A 23,711-nucleotide genomic window follows, 5' to 3' on the forward strand; every position below is an offset into this window, starting at 1 on the left:
TTCATGCATCTTGGATGATGATTTTGCTTGAGGAATCTGCTTCCTACTGTTCTTGTAACACTCACAGTGCAACTGGCTAAAAGGTATACAAGCAGCACATGCTGAACCTGCACCTCATGTATGAACTTGCGAGTTATGGTGTGTCTGAATTCAGACATTTGTACGCTGAAATATTTCCTAACTGATATTTACTAATCCCCTTGTGACCAAAAACCCATGTTACCACAGGTAGGTCTGCCTCCCAACAAATGTCTGTGTAAAGTGTCCAGAATTGCTCCCTAGAGCAAACCTCTCGAAAATGTGTTTCCACTTGATTTCAGAAGTGTTCTGCCAATGTCTAATTCTAATTGGCTGAAGGCCATCCAAATCAAAAATACATCATTCTTGTGTTCGACAATGTGGTTTTGACTGAACCACTTTCTGCACTAAACTAATACATTATAACAATATTTAAATAAAGAAATGTTATAAGTGTTCTGTCAAACTCAGACCATATACAATAAACGAGAATAATAGTTTGTTCATAAATAAATAAGCCAACATTCTTGTGCATATATAATCACTTTAAATGACAGTAAAATGTTGTTAAATACTGTTTAAACAATTATTTATCTCTGCTTCATAAAAGTGTCTTTTGCCACTTGTTCTAATGTTGGTGGCAGCTAACATAAGTGACTGACCGCTTCTTAATTTTCATGGTTATTTAATATCAGCTGTAATTATATTTAAATAAAATTAGTGGCATAAATAGTAACATAGTCCTTAAATAACTGTGCAAGTATGTTAAGATATGAGGTATTCATGGTGCAGATTCTTGCTGTGTTATTCTGTGGGATATGACATTCTGATAAACATTTGCTTAATGAAAAGGATACAAAAACGTAATAAATTAATAAATAAAATAAGTATAGATACATAGCTTTAAGGGATGATAGCTATGGTTTACAAAAACTCATTTTGCAGATCCGGTGTTACTTTATATGGATATAGACAGCTTCATTTATTGGGTGAAGGGTTGCAGGTTGATGAAATCACATGAAGTGTTTACAAGTTGTTAATTCTGAGGTTCATTGTGAAGATATTTAGTCACTGTAAATTATTAACTTGTAGTTTTTAATGTGTTGAAACTGTCATTGTTTCTTTGGATGCACCTCATTTTTCTGAGATTGCAGATGTATTCAGATTTGCTTTATTCTATAACTGTGATTAACTGCAGAATTTCTAAGAGTTGCAAGAAGCCATATGTCAAACTGTCTTACACAATGCCATATCTGGTGCTTTGTCAGTCCTCCAGCAGAGTGAGTGAGCATTGTCCACATACTCTCGGGTTTATATATTTCTAGCCACGTGCTCCCCATCTTTGTACCTGGTCTGAGCAGCAACAGGGCTGCAGATGGCCTGGCCATGCCCTTGGCCATGGGCTCACCAGCAAGTATTCAGTCACACAAGCAAATTCATCTCCTACCAATTCTAGGTGTCTGAATAACTCCCTATATAAGCATAATGTTATATAAAACAGACTTGTTCAGTGGTACCCCTCTTGGAAACAGTTATTTAGATTTCTGGTGCGGTAAGAATGTTCATTACATGCTAACCACTAGTTCAGTAATAACTGTAGAGTAAGCTTCCACTTCTCATTGTGTTCTCAATACTAAAGGGATTTGTGTATTTTCTACTACCATGCCAACTAAGATAAACATAAGAAGGCTTTGATTTAATACTTCCCAAAACAAACAACATCTGAAAAGAAAAATACCTGTAGAACAAATCTGGAAACCTGAAAACTAAAAGACAGAAATGAAGCAAACATGTAACAATAAAAAAGTGTCTGTAACTAAGAAAATAAAAAATTGACTGTGTGTATATCTCAACTTTTCTTCGTCTTTTTACATCCTCTATCAACCCATCAGAGGTTTCTCACATATTAGTTAAAAGCACACACATACACAAAATTTACACTATGAAAAATGGGTCATACTATTCTGTACACACATGTACATTTTCACTGTATATACAACAAATACACCCCCCTCCCCCCTCTCTCTCTCTCTTTATGTCAACATTGTTTCACAGTTGAATGGTAACTTGGTGCACCATACATGGAGAGAGGTGGAGCATCGTCAGTATCACCGAGCAGATGTTCCAAGTAACCAACAATCACGAAAGCCATTCAGGCCACACAATGCACACCCTTTGCCTGCCTTTAAGTGGCCCCTATCACTCTGCAATGGGCATACATTTTTGATCTAAGATCTACAAACTTGTCTTTCATTAGGCTGATGAACCATAAAGTCTGCGGCTGTTATACGTAAGTATTATCAGCTGCATATCCAGATGTGTCGAATTTGTCACGGTGGCACCTTGTTATCCCATAAAGTATGCTATCAGTGTCTGTATTAAGTAACTTCAGATGTGTTAAACAAATCCGGTATGTGTGGGGACTGTGTAGATCCAATATGCTCTACTGAAACCTTTGCCATTGCCAGAGTGATGAATTCTTGATTGAGGATAGTGACTCATTTAAAATTTGGCCTGGCAATATAATCCTTTGCACCATAATGCACTCCCATTTAATTGTTAAATGGGTTTTGTGGTGATGTTTAAGATTCTCTAGTACTTTACCAAATAACTGTACTGTTCATAAGTTTAAAAAATCTTTTTCAAAATCACATGTCATTGAAGACCAATATAATAGATTCCTTCAACTGAGGATGCTGCTTGAAAGAAATAGTAAGGTGCACTCTATCCAGTTTCATCCCCAACTTAATGCATTGCTGGAGGTTTCTATAGCGTACTATGTATCTTTTTTTATCCTTTGGCCTTGTGATAAGCTTGGGAAGGGGCTAGAAGCTCCTAATGTAGCAGCAAATCACTGTGTGCATCATGCAGATTATTGAGATATGTCGTGTCTGCTTCCATGAAATATCCTACCCAGAATCTGCTGGTTCATCCAAGAACATACCTAATCTGATGACTACTTCATTGGATAGCCATTGAAACCAACCAATTGGCAGAGACATTTGCATAGTAATCCCAAATAAGTTTTTTACATCTAGGTACAGGATGTAACTCAAAACATGATTACACATTGAACCTCTTCACACATTTGCAGTGTTATAACTTCAAGTTGAACAAATATATTTCAAGGAAAATGCAATACATGAAAGTCACAGATCAAGTAAACAGAGTAAGACGTGTGTACACTTTAACAGTAAAATCATAACTGAGTCTAAGTCTAGCGGCTGCTGGCCGGCTGGGAGAGGGTAGGGTCAGAAACCGTAGCAGCCGCCAGCCAGACCCTGGTGATGAGGAACCCGTCCACAACCCGCTGCTCGGCAACATCCAGGTGGAAACACAAACGATCATCGCTATCGAATGCCAGATCAGGACCCATGGGAAGGCGAGACAGTGCTTCAGCATTCACATGTTGAGCCATCAGCCAGAAATGAAGCTCATAATTGAAACGAGACAAGTAAAGAGCCCTATGCTGGTGGCAGTGTGCAGCCTTGTCGTGAAGTGACGTTGATGGGTGAAACAAGGAAACAAGTGGTTTGTGATCCGTAACAAGATGAAATTTGACTCCATAGACAAAACCACCAGACTTATGAAGAGCATAAATACTGGCCAAAGCTTCTTTTTCAATTTTAGAATACTTTTGTTGGGCACCCATGAGCATTTTTGAAGCATAAGCAATGGGTTGTTCAGAACCGTCAGAGAAATGGTGCGCAAGGACTGCACCAACCCCGTATTGAGAGGCATCCATGGCAAGAACAAGATGTTGGCCAGGTCAATAAGTAGCCAGGCACGGGGCCTGTTTCAGCATAGTCTTCAGTTTCTGGAAAGCCGCATTGTATGACGTGGACCAGTGAAAAGGCACGTTTTTATGCAACAGGTGATGCAATGCCTGAGCCACCGAAACAGCAGACGGTAAAAACTTGTGATAATATGCCATTTTTCCCAAGAAGGCCTGCAGTTCCTTAACAGATGTAGGGCGAGGAAGGGCATTGATCGCAGCGAGTTTGCTGAAGTAGACGAATGTCATCTGGAGAGAGTTGAAACCTCAATTACGTGATAGATGCCTGAAAAAATTTCGATTTCTGAAGATTACACTTAAGACCGGCAGTCTGTAAGACATGAAAAAGTATGCGGAGATTTTGAAGATGTTCATCAGTGGTGGAGCCAGTGACAACAATGTCGTCCTGGTGATTGATACACCCAGGGACAGTGAGCAATAATCGTTCCAAGAATCGCTGAAAGAGAGCAGGGGTGCTGGCAACCCAGAATGGCAATCATTGGTATTGATAGAGTCCGAAAGGCGTGTTAAGGACCAGAAACTGCCGGAAGCAGTGTCGAGAGGAAGTTGATGATAAGTTTCTGACAGGTCAAGTTTAGAAAAATACTGGCCTTCAGCAAGTTTAGTGAACAATTCTTCAGGTTGAGGCATAGGGTAAGTGTCGATAAGTCATTGAGCATTTACAGTGAGTTTGAAATCGCCACAGAGACGAATATCACCATTTGGCTTAGCAACGACAACGACGGGAGAGGACCACTCACTGGAAGTGACAGGAAGCAAGACCCCTGAAGCAGTGAGACAATCCAGTTCCAGTTTGACCTGATCACGAAGGGTCACAGGAATGGGCCAAGCCGGAAAAGACTTAGGCCAAGCAGTGGGTTTGAGCGTGATATGAGCTTCAAAGTCGTTTGCACGGCCTAATCCAGGAGAAAAAAGGGATGAAGATGTCGACTACAAGGAATCCAGTTGAGCATAAAGAATAGCATCAGAGACGATATTGATATACGGAGAACCCAAAAACGCGAACGGCATCGAAACCAAAAAGATTCTCCGCGTCACTATGGTCGACCACAAATATGGAAACAGTGCAAACGACAGATTTGTAAGATACCTCAGCGTGAAATTGTCCCAAGAGAGAAATCTTCTGTTTATTGTAAGTCCGTAATTGCCTAGTGACAGGTGACAGGATTGGAGAACCCAACTGAAGATACGTCTGAGAATTGATGATAGTGGCAGCAGAACCAGTATCCACCTGCATGCGAACATCTCGACTAAGTATTTGGACAGTGAGGAATAACTTCCCCGAAAGGGAAGAAGTACAATTGACAACAACACAGAATCAGAATCAGAATCAGTGTAATGTTCATGAACATCATGTATGCGGTGGATTTGCAAACGGATGACACATGACCTCTTTTTTTTGCGTTTGTGACACACGGCCCAACGTTGTGGACAATCTTCTCGTTAATGTTTTGTAAAACACTGCGGACATGAAGGAAGTTGCCGTGGGTTTTGCTGCAGTTTCAGAGGTTTGTTTACAGATAGGCCGTGGCTGCACTTGGGAGTGTACTGCGGCCACATCGGCCGGTGGGGACACGCCACACGCTTCATCAACATCGCACAGAGGTTATATTTTCCTGACGCCGCCCCATGCCTCTATTTGCGCTCCAGCAGCGCCTTTTCCCTGGTCTTTGTCGTGCAGTTCGGCTTTCCAGAAATTGAAGACTATGCTGAAACAGGCCCCGTGCCTGGCTACTTATCAACCTGGCCAACATCTTGTTCTTCCCACGGACGCCTCTCAATACGGGGTCAGTGCAGTCCTTGCGGACCGTTTTTCTGACGGTTCTGAACAACCCATCGCTTATGCCTCCAAAATGCTCACGGGTGCCCAACAAAAGTATTCTAAAATTGAAAAAGCAGCTTTGGCCAGTATTTATGCTCTTCATAAGTTTGGTGGTTTTCTCTATGGATCCAAATTTCATCTTGTTACGGATCACAAACCGCTCGTTTACTTGTTTCATCCATCAACGTCACTTCCCGACAAGGCTGCACACCGCTGCCAGCATTGGGCTCTTTACTTGTCTCGTTTCAATTATGAGATTCATTTCTGGCCGACGGCTCAACATGTGAATGCTGATGCACTGTCTCACCTTCCCATGGGTCCTGATCTGGCATTCGATAGGGACGAACTTTTGTGTTTCCACCTGGATGTTGCCGAGCAGCGGGTTGTGGACGGGTTCCCCATCACCGGGGACTGGCTGGCGGCTGCTACTGGTTCTGATCCTACCCTCTCCCGGGTTTTATGCAGTATTCAGAAGGGTTGGCCAGATTGTCCGTCCACTAAGACTTTGATCCATTGCCGAACTACTATTTTTGTGTTACCGCCTCACGGCTAGGGATGGTGTTATCCTCCTCTCCACCGAAAATGCTTCTCCGCGTGTTGTGGTACCTGCACCTTTGCATGTTTCAGTCTTGCGCCTCCTTCATCAAGGGCACTGGGTCTCTCTTGCACAAAATCTCTGGCTCGCTGTAATGTGTACTGGCTCAGCATCGACTTTGAAATCGCACACATGGTCGCTGCCTGCGGCCCTTGTGTGTCACAGGCTACCGCCCCCCGAAGTCATCTTTGTCACCATGGCCTTCGTCTGAGAAGCCCTGTGAGCATATTCATGCTGACTTCTTGGGACCTTTTTTAGGTACTTATTGGCTTCTTGTTATTGACGCCTACTCTAACTTTCCTTTCATTGTCCGTTGCACGTCGCCTACCACTGTGGCAACCACCAATGCTCTAGCTCACATTTTCTCTTTGGAAGGCCTTCCCTCTACTCTTTTTACTGATAATGGTCCGCAATTTGCCTCTTCCAATTTTGCAGATTTTTGTGCCCGTCACGGCGTCATGCATGTCACGGCCCCTCCGTTCCATCCTCAATTAATTGGTGACGCTGAACGACTGGTACGCACATTTAAGGCTGAGATGAGGAAACTCCTGACTTTTTATGCTGCTGATGATGCGCTTTTCCAATTACTGGCTTCTTACCATTTCACCCCGGCTGAGCTCTTACATGGCCAACAGCCCTGCACGCTACTTCATCTTCTGCAGCCTTCCACCTCACGGCCACGTGTGCCTTCGCTTGGATGGTTCACCGCTGATGATCTTGTATGGGTACAGCGATTTGGCAGGCGGCCAAAATGGAGTCCCGGCCACATCTTACGATACCATGGCCGATGCCTGTATGAAACGCAGATGGACATGGGTGTTGCAGTGCGTCATTCGGATCAGCTTCGGTCTCGTGTGCCGGCAACGCCTGTTCCGGATTTTGCTACACCACCTTCGGCTCTACCTGACGCTCGGAATACTAGAATCTCTCATTACTCACAATGCAGTCCTCTCACCATCATATTGGTGTGAGCACAAGAACTTACGCCACCAGGAGACGTGCCCATGCAGGAACCAGATGTCCATCATCTGTCGGAGCAACTCTTTCTCGCCTCCTCCTCCTATGGATGTGGACACATCACCCATGTCTCCTGTTATAACAACTGGACTTGCCACAATGGGCAGATTGGTTCAAGGGGCTGCAGCAGATTTGACCCCCACGTCTCCTGTCATCTCAACCCATTATCATCGGGGACACTTTTGTCCGTACGGTAAGCCTCTTCCTCGAGACTTTACGGCCAGTCAAACAACACCTATGGACGTTAGCAATCTACAGGCCACCCCCATCAAGACCTGTGTGAAAAATTCAAAGGGGAGAAATGTGTTGTGAATCGCCGATCTTTCAAAGTGCTGCTGCGCAGTTACACGCGTCCTCTACATGCGGTGCTGTCTGCCAGCCGTGCAGCAGCAGCACTACCTAAGCGGCCAGCCAGCCAGCGGCCGCTAGAGTTGGACTCAGTTATGATTTGACTGTTAAAGTGTACACACGTCTTACTCTGTTTGCTTGACCTGTGACTTTCATGTGTTGCATCTTCCTTGAAACATATTTATTCAACTTGAAGTTATCACATTTATATGAAGTGCATTTTACTAAGATAATCGTTTTTACTTACAAAGATCATGAAATCTTGATTCTGCAGTTTGTTTATACTCTGATATAGATTCAATGCCTTCAATTGGATACTTTTGTCAACATTTTATTATTTTCATTACTATATAGTTTAATGCAAGTTCTAATGAGTGTAGCTACTCTACTCTCCTCAGTATTTGTATGAGGGTTGGATCTTTAATAGTGGCAATTATTTATTTACAGCTCGTACAAAATAGATACATGTTTCAAAGTTTTACTGACGTTCAAAGTAGTTACCAGCATTATGTATAATCCATTGCCAGCGATGTGGAAGTCATAGGATACTCTTATCAGTCCCAGTTGTGTTGACAGTTCGAGCGACGTGGTCTATTGCCCGACAAATTTGTAGCAGTTATGAAGCAAATGCTGTGAAGTGTTTCCTTCAGTTTAGAAATCAAGTTGAACTTGCGAGGGCTTAAGTCAGGGGAATGGAGTAAGTGGTATAGCACTTAGCAGCCTCATCAGTCAAACAAATCAGTAACAGCTTGCACTGTACGTGCTTGAGCATTATCCTGCAAAATGATGGTTTGGTCCTGCAGAAAGTGTCGTCACTTCTGTCTCTAAGCTGATCATAGACTGTGTTCCAAAAATGAGCTGCACAGAGACAGAAGTGATGACACTTTCTGCAGGTCCTGACCATCATTTTGCAGCATAATGCTCAAGCATGCAGGGTGCAAGCTGTTACTTATTTGTTTGACTGATGAGGCTGCTAAGTGCTATACCACTTACTGCATTCCCCTGACTTAAGCCCTCGCAAGTTCAACTTGATTTCTAAACTGAAGGAAACACTTCACAGCATTTGCTTCATAACTGCTACAAATTTGTCGGGCAATAGACCACGTCGCTCGAACTGTCAACACAACTGGGACTGCAAAGAGTATCCTACGTCTTCCACATCACTGGCAACGCGTTATACACAATGCTGGTGACTACTCTGAAGGTCAGTAAAACTTTGAAATACGTATCCATTTTGTACGAGCTGTAAATAAATAGTTGCCACTCTTACAGTTCCAACGCTCGTATGTATATGAAGTTAAAAGTTGTCTACTGTGAGTGAATATAAAATGTGATATGAGTGTAATCTCTGATTGAGAGATGTATCAATAGATTTGTTTTGTCCAACCCCATTCTGCTAAATTTCATTCCCCCCACTCCTTTCCCCTCGCCCCATGCATTGAGCATTGCACATATAATTTACGTATAAGGCTCTGTTAGTCATGCACTGAGCAGAAATAAGCAGTATGTTACATCTTGCAAAGTCAACCATGGAAAATCCAGGAAGGAATGTAACAATATTACAAAAATGAAAGTTGCTACTCACCAAATAGTGGAGACACTGAGTCGCAGATAGGCACAACAGAAAGACCGTCACAAATAAATCTTTTGGCAGTTAAGGCCTTCATCAACAATAAACACACACACACACACACACACACACACACACACACACACACACACACACACACACACACACACACACACACGAGTGGTGACTGGGTGGGCGTAAGGAAGAACCTGGGGCGAGGAGGGGGAGGGATAGTATAGTGGTGGTTGCAGACAGTGAAGTGCTGCAGGTTAGGCAGAGGGCAGGGGAGAAGTGGGGGGAGAAGTGGGGATGGAGGGGAATGGGGAAGGGGGGGGGGGGAGCTGCGAAAAAGGAGAGAAGTAAAACAACATGAAACATGAGTGTGATGGCGGAATGACGGATGTGTAGTGCTGGAATGGGAACAGGAAAGGGTTTGGATGGGTGAGGGCAGTGACTAACGAAGGTTGCAACCAGGAGGGTTACTTGAACATAGGATGTATTGTGCAGGGTAAGTTCAGTTCCCACCAGCGCAATTCAGAAAAGCTGATGTTGGTGGGAAGGATTCATATGACACTGGCTGTGAAGCAGTCATTGAAATGAAGGATGTCATGTTTGGCAGCATGTTCAGCAACAGGGTGGTCCACTCATTTCCCAGCCACAGTTTGTCAGTGGCCATTCATGCAGACAGCTCGTTGATTGTCATGCCCACATAGAATCCAGCACAGTGGCTACAGCTCAGCTTATAGATCACATGACTGGTTTCACAGCTAGCCCTGTCTTCAATGGGATAGGTGATGTTAGTGACTGGACTGAAGTAGGTGGTTGTGGGAGGATGTATGGGACAGGTCTTGCATCTAGGTCTATTTCAGGGGTATGAGCCATGAGGTAAGGGATTGGGGGCAGGGGTTGTGTAATGATGGATGAGTATGTTGTGTAGGTTTGGTGGATGGCAGAAAACCACTGTGGGAGGGGTGGGAAGGATAGTGGGCAGGACATTTCTCATTTCAGGACATGACGAGAGGTAGTTGAAAGTCTGGCGGAGAATGTAATTCAGTTGCTCCAGTCCTGGGTGGTACTGAGTTATGAGGGGAATGCTCCTCTGTGGATGGATAGTGGGACTGTGGGAGGTGGTGGGAGACTGGAAAGATATGGTACAGGAGATTTGTTTTTGTACAAGGTTGGGAGGATAATTAAAGTCTGTGAAGGCTTCAGTGAGACCCTTGGTATATTTTGAGAGGGACCACTTGTAACTGCAGATGCGACAATGGGCGAGAAGTTGTTTAGGTTCTGGAGGAATGTTGATAGGGCGTCCTCACCTTTGATCCAGACTGCAAAGATGTCATCAATGGATCTGAACCAGGTGAGGAGTTTTCAGGAAGGATTCTTCTAAATGTCCCATGAATAAGTTGGCATAGGATGGTGCCATTTGGGTCACCATAGCTATACCTCGGATTTGTTTGTAGGTAACGCCTTCAAAGGAGAAGTAATTGGGGGGTGAGGATATAGTTGGCCATGGTGACTAGGAAGGAGGTTGTTGGTTTGGAATCTGTCAGGCACTGGGAAAGGTAGTGTTCAATAGTGGTAAGGCCATAGGCATTACGAATGTTAGTGTAAAGGGGGGTGGCATCAATAGTGGCAAGCAGGGCACCATGCAGTAAAGTGACAGGAACTGTGGAGAGTCGGTGGAGGAAAGGGTTGGTATCTTTCATACAGGAGGGTAGGTTCCGAGTAATAGGTCGAAGGTGTTTGTGTATGATAGCAGAGATTCTCTCAGTGGGGGACACAGTAACCAGCCACAATGGGGCATCCTGGGTGGTTAGGTTTATGGATTTTAGGAAGCATGTAGAAGGTAGGAGTGTAGGGAGTGGTAGGGTTGAATAGAGAGATGGACTCTGGAGAGAGGTTCTGGGATGGGCATAAGGATTTGAGTAGTGACTGGAGATCCTGCTAGAATTCTGGAATCAGGTCACAGTGGCAAAGTTTGTAGGTGGAAGTATCTGATGGCTGGAGGAGTCCTTCTGCCAGGTAATCCTTGTGGTTCAAAACGACAGTGGTGCAGCCTGGAATCAGTTTTTAGATGGTGAACTTTCTGTGGATGTAAGGTTAGTTTGCATGTTGAGGGATTTGGGGAAAGATGGTGAGGCAAGGTCGAAGGTTAAGAAATTCTGGAAAGTTGACAGGGGTTAATTTTGGGGCAGTGGGGTGGATCACGGTTGGAAGCAGGAGTGAACTGAGTTAGGCAGGGTTCAGTATTGGTCTTTGGTTGAGTCTGATTGGTAGTGTTGGTGGCAAAAAAGCGTTTCCACTGTAGGGACCATGAGGAGGAGAGAAGGTCTTTAAGAAGTCCTGCATGATTGAATTTGGGAGTGAAGCAAAAGGTGAGGCCTTTGGAAAGGACTGATATATCTGTGGAGCTAAGGCTTCAGGAGGAAAGGTTCATGACTGTGTTATGGGTCTGTTTAGGTTCTGGATTTTGTGTGGTGGTGGGAGGTAGTTTTGGAGAGTGCAGTAAATGTAGAAGGTCTGCAAGACAGGGTTTGTTAGCCATGAGGGGATGTGGGGGAGGTTTGGAGGTTGTTGTAAAGGTGGCGGACAATGGTACTCCAAGGTGGGAGTAGGAAGTGAGCAGGATGGAGAGCTTTTTGAGTTGGCTTGGTGTGTGTTGCTCAAGTTCCTTCAAAGCAAGAGTTTCAGTGTGTCTTATGGGTTCCAGGAATTTGGGACTGCACAGCAGGAGAATTTTGGCAATGGTGAGGAGGTACTGCAAGGAGGTTTCGGCTTGACAGGTATGGTTTTGCAGGACTATGTTGGTGAGGGTTAAGGATTGGCAGAATCTGAACAGGTGGAGGTCATTGTGGAAGGAAGGGTGGCAGCCTGAGAAGGGTAATTTGATAGTAAAGGCAAGCAACAATAAAGGAAGTACGTGGGACTAGGATCTAGGTAGGGGTAAGGAAACTTTTCTGTATTGACACAGATGGAAGGAGCAAGGATTCATGGTGGTGGAAAAAACTGAATTACATTCTCCGCCAGGGTTTTGACTACCTCTCATTGTGCCCTGGAATGAGAATTGTCCTGCCCACTATCCTTCCTACCCTTGCACAGTGGTATTCTGCCGCCTACTGAACCTACACAATATTCTCGTCCATCCTTACACAACCCCTGCCCCGAATCCCTTACCTCACGGCTCATACCCCTGTAATAGACCTAGATGCAAGACCTGTCCCATACATCCTCCCACCACCACCTACTCTAGCCTAGTCACTAACGTTGCCTATCCCATCAATGGCAGGCCTACGTGTGAAACCAGTCATGTGATCTACAAGCTGAGCTGTAACCACTGTGCTGCATTCTACGTGGACATGACAACCAACGAGCTGTCTTTCCGCATGAATGGCCACCAACAAACTGTGGCCAAGAAACAAGTGGACCACCCTTTTGCTGAACACGCTGCCAAACATGACATCCTTCATTTCAATGACTGCTTCACAGCCTGTGCCATATGGATCCTTCCCACCAACATCAGCTTTTCTGAATTGCACAGATGGGAACTTACCCTGCACAATATATCCTATGTTCCCGTAACCCTCCTGGCCGCAACTTTTGTTAGTCACTGTCCTCACCCATCCAGCCCCTTCCCTGTTCCCTTTCCAGCACTACACAGCTGTCATTCCACCATCACAACCATGTTTTACTTATCTCCTTTTCCACTATCCCCCCCCCTACCCTTCATCTCCACCTCTCCCCTGCCCTCCATCTAACCTGCAGCACTTCGCTGTCTGCCATCCCCACCAAACTATCTCTCTCCCTCCCGACCCCAGGCTCTTCCTTACCCCCATCCTGTCACCACTTTCATAATGCAGTCTTTTTGTTGTGCCTATCTGTGAATCAGCTTCTCCACTGAATGGTGATTAACAAATTTCCTTTTCGTAATATTGTCACATCTTACAACGTTTGAGATAACAATGATGTTTTTGTATATCAAACTATGGAAAGTCCAGGATGGAATAATGACAATATTATGAAAAGGATAGGTTCCTACTCACCATCACACACACACACACACACACACACACACACACACACACACACACACACACACACACACACACACTCTCCTCTGAACGGTAAAATTTTAATTTCTATATTCGGTTTGAGTACATTCTAGAAGTATCCAAAAAATGTCAAGAATCATTGTACTGAAACGTTCTGTAACTGTATATATACTGTATGTGTTCTGGCCGGAGTCAGTTTGCTCCACATTCTCGTATGTGCAACCTTCGTTAAGTGAAGTTAGTGTTCGTCATTCATCTAATTACACCTTCTTCTATGTGACATTATTCTGGTGGAGTCGCTGGGTGTTGGAACTTGTGATAGCACACATATCAACAACACAGTGGCTCCCATCAGGCCATGACAGAGCCAACGTTTACGTGGTGAGAATTCCAAGTTCAAGCCATATTCATCAAATCGCACCGTGTGTTTGGCTAATGTATTTTTCTACTTGGAGGGCACTGCCAAGCAATGGTATGAGAACAATGAGGACAAGTTCACAAGCTGGGAAGTATTCCAGGTGGAAATGAGCAAGTATTTCGGCGACACACGATGACAGAAGTGCAAGGCTGAAGATAAATTAAAGTGCGGGGCACAGCATCTAGGAGAAACTACGGCACCCTACATTCAAGATGTCTTGGAACTGGTGTAAAATAGTGGATCCTAGAATGAACGAGGAAGATAAGGTTGCACATATCATGAAGGGTGTTGCTGAGGACATGTATCAAGCCCTACTCCTGAAGGAGGTTTCGACAGCAGACGACTTCATAAAGTGGTGCCAGTATATCAAGACAATGCATAAAAAAAAAATTACAAGCAAGAAGTTTGAACGGCTTCCAAACATCATATTGATGTCTGTGATGGAGGAAGGAACTGATTTCACAAGTATTCATTGTCAGATAGTGAGAGAGGAAGTTCAGAAGGCATTTGGATTACATGACGAACAAAAAACTGAGATGCTTCACGAGGTCATAAGGGAGGAAGTGGAACAGACATTGAACCCAACTTCTCGTCCTTCATTTCCGTTTAAAACAGTAAAAAGTTGAGACCCAGGTGAAGTTACTTTCCTACAATGCCATATGAGGAACCTGTTCGGGCACCAAGGAAGACTGAATTCTAGAGGACACAGGATAACCAACCAGTATGTTTCCACTGCAGACGACCAGGACATGTGGTGCACTATTGTCATGAAAAGCAGCGGATATTTGATGACACCTATGCCAGAAGACAGCAGACCGATCTTAGCCGACACCAACTCCAGTACGACGAAGATGAATAAGAAAATGTGGGTGCAGGATGACATATGTCACCATCGCTGCAAGCTAGCCACTGGAGAGGATGCTCCTCAACACACCGATCAAGGTGTCCATCTCTGTTCAGAAACTCGAGCTGATCACCTAGCTGCCGCAATGTGGAAAACTAAAGGGTGCGACCTTCCTTGGAAGTGAGGCTGCCGAAAAGAAAAATCCGCCGACGTTGATCACTACAAAAATAATAGGAAACTATGTCGATATCCTCATGGTGGCCAACCAGCCCAAGCTCTTGTGGGCTCTGGAATATCATATTCAGTCATTTTGGAGCAGTGCCATTGCCAGTTGTATAAAACCATGTTCGTCAACAATAAAACATCTCTGCTGAGGGTGGCTAATGGGAAATATGTAAATCCTATAGGAAGATGTGTCATTCGTATGAGTATAAGTGGCCATACACATCCGTTAGAATTTGTCATCTTACAAGAGTGTAGTCATGACATTATTCTTGGATGGGACTTTTTGAAATCTTCTCAGGCAATTATAGATTGTGGTCACTGAAAGATTATGCTAGATGAGATGAGATACTGTGTACAGGAAGATGCGCATCCGAGTGTGTGGAGACTGTATGCTGCATGAAGTGATCATTCCTGCAGTCAGTCCTAGAATGGTAACTGTCATGTGTCATGCCATGTATTAACCCATGGATCTTGTAGTGGAATGTAAGAGAAGCATATCACTGAAGAATAACTTGGTCATCCCAGCCTCTGTCATCTCATTTAAGAATGGATTTGGTGAATTGTGGATAGTTAACTGTCGCCAAGAACCACAGATCCTTCCAAGACACATGTGCACCACAAACGCTGCTGTTAATTGCTGAACAGCTGAGCATCATAGAAACCTCCCACGCCAAGCCTGTGGGCAAAATTGGTGCTACCACTACAAGACAAGATCTTCTAGCTTGACTATCACCAGATCTCACTAAGGGACAACAGAAGTAGTTACTTGCCATTCTTCAGGAGTTCTCTGAATGCTTCACTCCATAAGTGAAGAGCAAATTAGACAAATCGATGGTGAATCACCAGATTAGCACTGGAGACCATCAACCAATAAGCCAGAGAGCATACCATCTGTCAGCAATGGAACATTGAATAATTGATGATGAGGTAGAGAAAATGATGAAGAATGACATAATTCAGCCTTCGCAGAGCCCATGGTCATCACCAGCGGTTCTTGTCAGGAAGAAGGATGGCAGTTGGTGCTTTTGTGTTGATTACAGAAAGCTTAATAAGATAACTATAAAGGATGTTTACCCCCTTCCATGAATTGACAGTACACTAAATTGTCTGAAGGGGGCTAAGTTTTTCTCAACCATGTATGTGTACTTGGGATACTGGCAAATCAAAATGGATAGGGCTGATCGTGAGAAAACTGCATTCATCACCCCTGAGGGCCTGTATGAGTTTAAGGTAATGCTGCTTGATTTGTGCAATGCACCAGCAACTTTTGAACGGATAATGGATAATCTTCTAAGTCACCTGAAGTGGACGATGTGTTTTTGTTATTTAGATGACATTATAGTGTTCTCAGAGACATTTGATGAACACACAGGGCTGTTCTTAAGTGTCTCCAACAAGGCGGACTGAAACTTAATCCAAGAAAGTGTCTCTTTGGAGCAAAAGAAATCAAAATACTTGGACACCTTGTGTCAAATGAAGTTGTGCCGCCAGACCCAAAAGAGGTGAGATCTATAAAGGAATTTCCTATTCCTAAAAGTATTAGAGAGGTGAGAAGCTTCCTCAGATAATGTTCTTATTACCATTGTTTTATCAAAGACTCTTGTATCAAAGCCAGGCTATTCCAAGAGTTGTTAAAAGCTGATGCTAAATTTATCTGGGGCAGTGCTCAACAAGATTCTTTTGATGTGCTGTGAAAAGCTCTGACAACTGACCCTGTACTTGGTCGGTATGATGAGAGAGCACCTACAGAACTACACACAAATACCAGTAGGTATGGGATCGGTGCTGTTCTGGTGCAAATTTCGGATGGAAAAGAGAAGGTTATAGCCTATGCTTCTAGGACACTTACAAAAGCCAAGATAAACTACTCAACTACAGAAAGAGAATGTCTTGCTGTGATCTGGGCCATGTGAAAATTTCAACAGTATCTCTATGGAAGGCCATTCACAGTTGTTACAGACCATCATTCACTTTGTTGGTTGACAGGTCTTAAGGATCCAACAGGACAACTCACCAGGTGAGCACTACGTCTTCAAGAGTATGACATTACCATAGTGTACGAGGGCAGTTCAATAAGTAATGCAACACATTTTTTTTCTCGGCCAATTTTGGTTGAAAAAACTGGAAATTTCTTGTGGAATATTTTCAAACATTCCTGCTTCGCCTCGTTTAGTTTCATTGACTTCCGACAGGTGGCAGCGCTGTACGGAGCTGTTAAAATGGCGTTTGTAACGGATGTGCGTTGCAAACAACGGGCAGTGATCGAGTTTCTTTTGGCGGAAAACCAGGGCATCTCAGATATTCATAGGCGCTTGCAGAATGTCTACGGTGAACTGGCAGTGGACAAAAGCACGGTGAGTCGTTGGGCAAAGCGTGTGTCATCATCGCCGCAAGGTCAAGCAAGACTGCCTGATCTCCCGCGTGCGGGCCGGCCGTGCACAGCTGTGACTCCTGCAATGGCGGAGCGTGCGAACACACTCGTTCGAGATGATCGACGGATCACCATCAAACAACTCAGTGCTCAACTTGACATCTCTGTTGGTAGTGCTGTCACAATTGTTCACCAGTTGGGATATTCAAAGGTTTGTTCCCGCTGGGTCCCTCGTTGTCTAACCGAACACCATAAAGAGCAAAGGAGAACCATCTGTGCGGAATTGCTTGCTCATCATGTGGCTGAGGGTGACAATTTCTTGTCAAAGATTGTTACAGGCGATGAAACATGGGTTCATCACTTCGAACCTGAAACAAAACGTCAATCAATGGAGTAGCGCCACACCCATTCCCCTACCAAGAAAAAGTTTAAAGCCATACCCTCAGCCGGTAAAGTCATGGTTACAGTCTTCTGGGATGCTGAAGGGGTTATTCTGTTCGATGTCCTTCCCCATGGTCAAACGATCAACTCTGAAGTGTATTGTGCAACTCTTCAGAAATTGAAGAAACGACTTCAGCGTGTTCGTAGGCACAAAAATCTGAACGAACTTCTCCTTCTTCATGACAACGCAAGACCTCACACAAGTCTTCGCACCCAAGAGGAGCTCACAAAACTTCAGTGGACTGTTCTTCCTCATGCACCCTACAGCCCCGATCTCACACCGTCGGATTTCCATATGTTTGGCCCAATGAAGGACGCAATCCGTGGGAGGCACTACGCGGATGATGAAGAAGTTACTGATGCAGTACGACGTTGGCTCCGACATTGACCAGTGGAATGGTACCGTGCAGGCATACAGGCCCTCATTTCAAGGTGGCGTAAGGCCGTAGCATTGAATGGAGATTACGTTGAAAAATAGTGTTGTGTAGCTAAAAGATTGGGGAATAACCTGGTGTATTTCAATGCTGAATAAAACAACCCCTGTTTCAGAAAAAAATGTGTTGCATTACTTATTGAACTGCCCTCGTACAAAAATGGAAGAAAACACCAAGTTGCCGACTGTCTCTCAAGAAACCCTGCGCAAGACCATCAAGACTTTGATGAAGATAGCGACTGTCTCGCTGCACTCCAGGATCTCTCTGCTGAGCAGAAGAAGGACACCAAGACATCTCAAATTATGCTTGGCTGAAATCGGTCAGAGGATGTGAAAGGAAAATTTAAGGTAGTTAATGGATTACTTTTCAAGGAAAACTTTGATCCATTTGGAAAGAGATGGCTACCAGTGATTCCTAAACACATGCGCTTAGATGTTCTACAGAAATTCCATGACACACCTGAAGCTGGACATTTAGGATTTATTAAGACATACAATAGGATCTGTAAGAGATTTTTCTGGTCATGTTTATTTAGGAGTGTCCGTCACTACGTGTCACACTGTCAAGAATGTCAGAGGAGAAAGGCAGTTCCTCAGAAACCACCTGGCTGACTCTTACCAATTCCACCAGCCGAAACGCCTTTCCAGTGTGTCTGGATTGACCTTGGATGATTTCCAATGTCTGCTAGTGGTAATAGAGGATTACTGTTTGCACTGTCTATCTGACACGCTATGTCATTACAGTAGCCGTGAAAACAGCTGAAGCAGTCGAGGCAGCCAAATTCATCGTGGAACACATTGTATTAAAACACAGTGCCCAAAGGTCATTAATTATGGATTGAGGGAAAGTTTTTCAATCGAATCTTGAGACAGAGATACACCGTCAGTGCAACATTATTCATCACATGACGACTGCCTACCACCTGCAAACTAACGGGCTTACTGAACACCTTAATAAGACCTTTCTTGACATGCTATCAATGTTTGTCAATGTTGAGCAAAGCAACTTGGATGAGTTGCTGCCTTTTGTGACGTTTGCCTACACCACCACCAAACAAGATGCCACAGGATTTGTGCCATTTTTCCTGGTGCATGGGCGTGAGGCGACGACAATGATGGACACTATGTTTCCGTTACATCCTGATGACATGGATGATGACTACATCAGCCAGGTGTTAACCAGAGCTGAGGAAGCTCGGCAGTTAGCTCGACTCCCCACGCTGCAGGCTCAAAAAAACAATCACTGAAGGTATGACACGGGCCACCGTCCTGTTGTCTACCAGCCTGGTGACCTCGTCTGGATCTTCACTCCTGTTCAGAAGGTTGGTCTCTCTGAGAAGCTCCTCAGGCACTACTTTGGACCTTATAAGGTTGTAAAATAGTTGCATGCTGTTACTTATGAAGTTGAAGATTTCAACCTCGACACAAGATGACAAAAGATCAGAGATACAGTCCATGTCGTTCAAATGAAGCCCTATAAGGATCCTGCAACCCAGGGTAAATTTGAAGCTCCTGTGACAGGCAACAAGCGGAAAGGTAATGAAGAGTGTAGCGGCAAAGGAAGTTCTAAGAAGATCGCTGCCAGGGTGAACATCAGTCATCGAGAATCGAAGTATGCAGGACCGATGACTCGTTCCCGGACTAGGAGGACACAACGCAGAGACGCTGTTCTCATAAGGAGGGAGCAATGTCGAAGAAGAAGCTGAGTAGCACAGTCACCGTGGGGTAGTGATTATAATACTAGGCTGTGGCATGGAGGGCATGAGTTCAAAACTCTCCTGAACTGTAAAATTTTAATTTCTATATTTGGTTTGAGTACTTTCTAGAAGTATCCAAAAATGTCAAGAATTATTGTACTAGAATGTTCTGTAACTGTATATATACTGTATTTAAAAAGAAAGATGAGACTTACCAAACAAAAGCGCTGGCAGGTCGATAGACACACAAACAAACACAAACATACACACAAAATTCTAGCTTTCGCAACCAACGGTTGCCTCGTCAGGAAAGAGGGAAGGAGAAGGAAAGACAAAAGGATATGGGTTTTAAGGGAGAGGGTAAGGAGTCATTCCAATCCCGGGAGCGGAAAGACTTACCTTAGGGGGAAAAAAAGGACAGGTATACACTCGCGCGCGCACACACACACATATCCATCCACACATACAAGACACAAGCAGACATTTGTAAAGGCAAAGAGTTTGGGCAGAGATGTCAGTCAGGACGGAAGTACAGAGGCAAAGATGATGTTGAATGACAGGTGAGGTATGAGCGGCGGCAGATTGAAATTAGAAATTAGCGGAGATGGAGGCCTGGCGGATAGCGAGAAGAGAGGATATGCTGAAGGGCAAGTTCCCATCTCCAGAGTTCTGACAGGTTGGTGTTAGTGGGAAGTATCCAGATAACCCGGACGGTGTAACACTGTGCCAAGATGTGCTGGCCATGCACCAAGGCATGTTTAGCCACAGGGTGATCCTCATTACCAACAAACACTGTCTGCCTGTGTCCATTCATGCGAATGGACAGTTTGTTGCTGGTCATTCCCACATAGAATGCTTCACAGTGTAGGCAGGTCAGTTGGTAAATCACGTGGGTGCTTTCACACGTGGCTCTGCCTTTGATCATGTACACCTTCCGGGTTACAGGACTGGAATAGGTGGTGGTGGGAGGGTGCATGGGACAGGTTTTACACTGGGGACGGTTACAGGGGTAGGAACCAGAGGGTAGGGAAGGTGGTTTGGGGATTTCATAGGGATGAACTAAGGGGTTACGAAGGTTAGGTGGACGGCGGAAAGACACTCTTGGTGGAGTGGGGAGGATTTCATGAAGGATGGATCTCATTTCAGGGCAGGATTTGAGGAAGTCGTATCCCTGCTGGAGAGCCACATTTAGAATCTGATCCAGTCCCGGAAAGTATCCTGTCACAAGTGGGGCACTTTTGGGGTTCTTCTGTGGAGGGTTCCGGGTTTGAGGAAGTACAGAGGCAAAGATGGAACCTGTCCCATGCACCCTCCCACCACCACCTATTCCAGTCCTGTAACCCGGAAGGTGTACACGATCAAAGGCAGAGCCATGTGTGAAAGCACCCACGTGATTTACCAACTGACCTGCCTACACTGTGAAGCGTTCTATGTGGGAATGACCAGCAACAAACTGTCCATTCGCATGAATGGACACAGGCAGACAGTGTTTGTTGGTAATGAGGATCACCCTGTGGCTAAACATGCCTTGGTGCACGGCCAGCACATCTTGGCACAGTGTTACACCGTCCGGGTTATCTGGATACTTCCCACTAACACCAACCTGTCAGAACTCCGGAGATGGGAACTTGCCCTTCAGCATATCCTCTCTTCTCGCTATCCGCCAGGCCTCAATCTCCGCTAATTTCTAATTTCAATCTGCCGCCGCTCATACCTCACCTGTCTTTCAACATCATCTTTGCCTCTGTACTTCCGCCCCGACTGACATCTCTGCCCAAACTCTTTGCCTTTACAAATGTCTGCTTGTGTCTTGTATGTGTGGATGGATATGTGTGTGTGTGCGCGCGCGAGTGTATACCTGTCCTTTTTTCCCCCTAAGGTAAGTCTTTCCGCTCCCGGGATTGGAATGACTCCTTACCCTCTCCCTTAAAACCCATATCCTTTTGTCTTTCCTTCTCCTTCCCTCTTTCCTGACGAGGCAACCGTTGGTTGCGAAAGCTTGGATTTTGTGTGTATGTTTGTGTTTGTTTGTGTTTCTATCGACCTGCCAGCGCTTTTATTTGGTAAGTCTCATCATCTTTCTTTTTAAATATATTTTTCCCACGTGGAATGTTTCCCTCTATTATATATGTATATATACTGTATGTGTTCTGGCTGGAGGCAGTTCACTCCACGCTCTTGTATGTGCAAGTGCTGAATAAATCTTTGTTAAGTGAAGTTATTGTTTGTCATTCAACTAATTATACCTTTGTCTAGGTGACAAAAATTAAAGAACAATTCACACACACATGACAACTGTCTCTGGCCACTGAGGCCAGTCATTTGCCAGTAACTTAATAAGTCAGTGTTACTGAGGTAATAGTTATGATCATTAAAATGTTTCCTTCATATGTATTGGAAAGTTTGTTTTAACATTTACGTTTTTCATTATGCCTCTCATAAATCTTTCTATCTTCCCTGTCATCTCCCAACAATGTCCTTGGTTAGAAATGGCAGATCTGACTATCAAAAAATGTGGGTGGGTACACCCTGACTCATTTCATTGTGCTGTTTCTGCAATTGTACATTGTCCTGAGTACCAAAAGGTCAAATAGAACACAACATAGATATTATAGAGAAATTCATCCAACAGTCAATGCTCAGGATATAATATAGTAACTACTTGTAGGGCCAAGTTAATTGTGATGTTAATTAAATCATTTGGACGTAGTTACCATTCATAAGTAAAGCAATCATAGTATTATAATGTCAGTTGGTTCTTTCTTTCTTATAGTAGCGGAGACGCAAGTGTGCTTCACCAAAGTGGATGTCAGACATAGATTCTCTTAGTTTGGTACATATAATTTACAACTAATCCAAATGTCAAGAGGAAACAACATATGTTCATGTTTATAAACAAGTTAAATCTAGATTCTTTGTTCTTGCATAAGAGAAACATTACTTTCCCGTGCACAGCAATCCACAGTGATCTTTGTGTCACAACTGAAGAAAAGAATCTCTTGCTCTACACACCTCGTGCAACATTTACTTACTCATGGGTTCCATGCACTCACTCTACAGTATAACATACAATTTGTTTCTTGGTGTGGAATTTCACATCTCATACAGTGTGTGACATAAATAAACAGTATGATTTATACATAACTTTTTTGTCAGTGTTATTAAAATCATTGTTTTGGAAGACTAAGGTAAGGGCCACCTGAATAGCTTAACTATAAGCACACCATGTTGTTCAGCCTGTCTGATACATGAAAAATAACTTACACACACTGTGGAAAAATCTCTATTCATTATAATACAAGAAGAAAATACCTTGTTACGAGAACACAGTTGAGAAAAGTTTTACATGTGAGTAGAAACACCTTTCTTGAAGAGAAGTGAATTCATAATTTATTAAAGCTATTGATATAACAAATGTAGTAGTATCAAGTCACAGAATAAATGGAATTGTCGATACTGAAATGCAGCACTTCTGGTGGCTGGTGCGTAAACACTTTGACAGCCATGATAAAAACAAACACACACAACAGAAATGTGGTGCTGGCAATCTTGATTACAGCAGCTGGCTGACTTGCTAGCATGGTTGACAATAGTCTGACAAGTACTACAAGATTAGATAGCAGTGGAAATATCAATCTGCCAAGCAGTGACCAAAGTTTTCATAAATGAAAGTGTATACATGTGTATATAAGTAGTGTAAAAATCATCCTTGCATACATATTTTGTTTTGCTTCAGCTGACATCAGTGATCTACAGATCAGTGACCAGTGAGCTACAGAAGAATGCTGAAGATTAGATGGGTAGATCTCATAACTAATAAGGAGGTATTGAATAGAATTGGGGAGAAGAGGAGTTTGTGGCACAACTTGACTAGAAGAAGGGATCGGTTGGTAGGACATGTTCTGAGGCATCAAGGGATCACCAATTTAGTACTGGAGGGCAGCATGGACGGTAAAAATCGTAGAGGGAGACCAAGAGATGAATACACTAAGCAGATTCAGAAGGATGTAGGCTGCAGTAGGTACTGGGAGATGAAGAGGCTTGCACAGGATAGAGTAGCATGG

This window comes from Schistocerca cancellata, chromosome 5 (assembly GCF_023864275.1).
Source record: "Schistocerca cancellata isolate TAMUIC-IGC-003103 chromosome 5, iqSchCanc2.1, whole genome shotgun sequence".
NCBI lineage: Eukaryota > Metazoa > Arthropoda > Insecta > Orthoptera > Acrididae > Schistocerca > Schistocerca cancellata.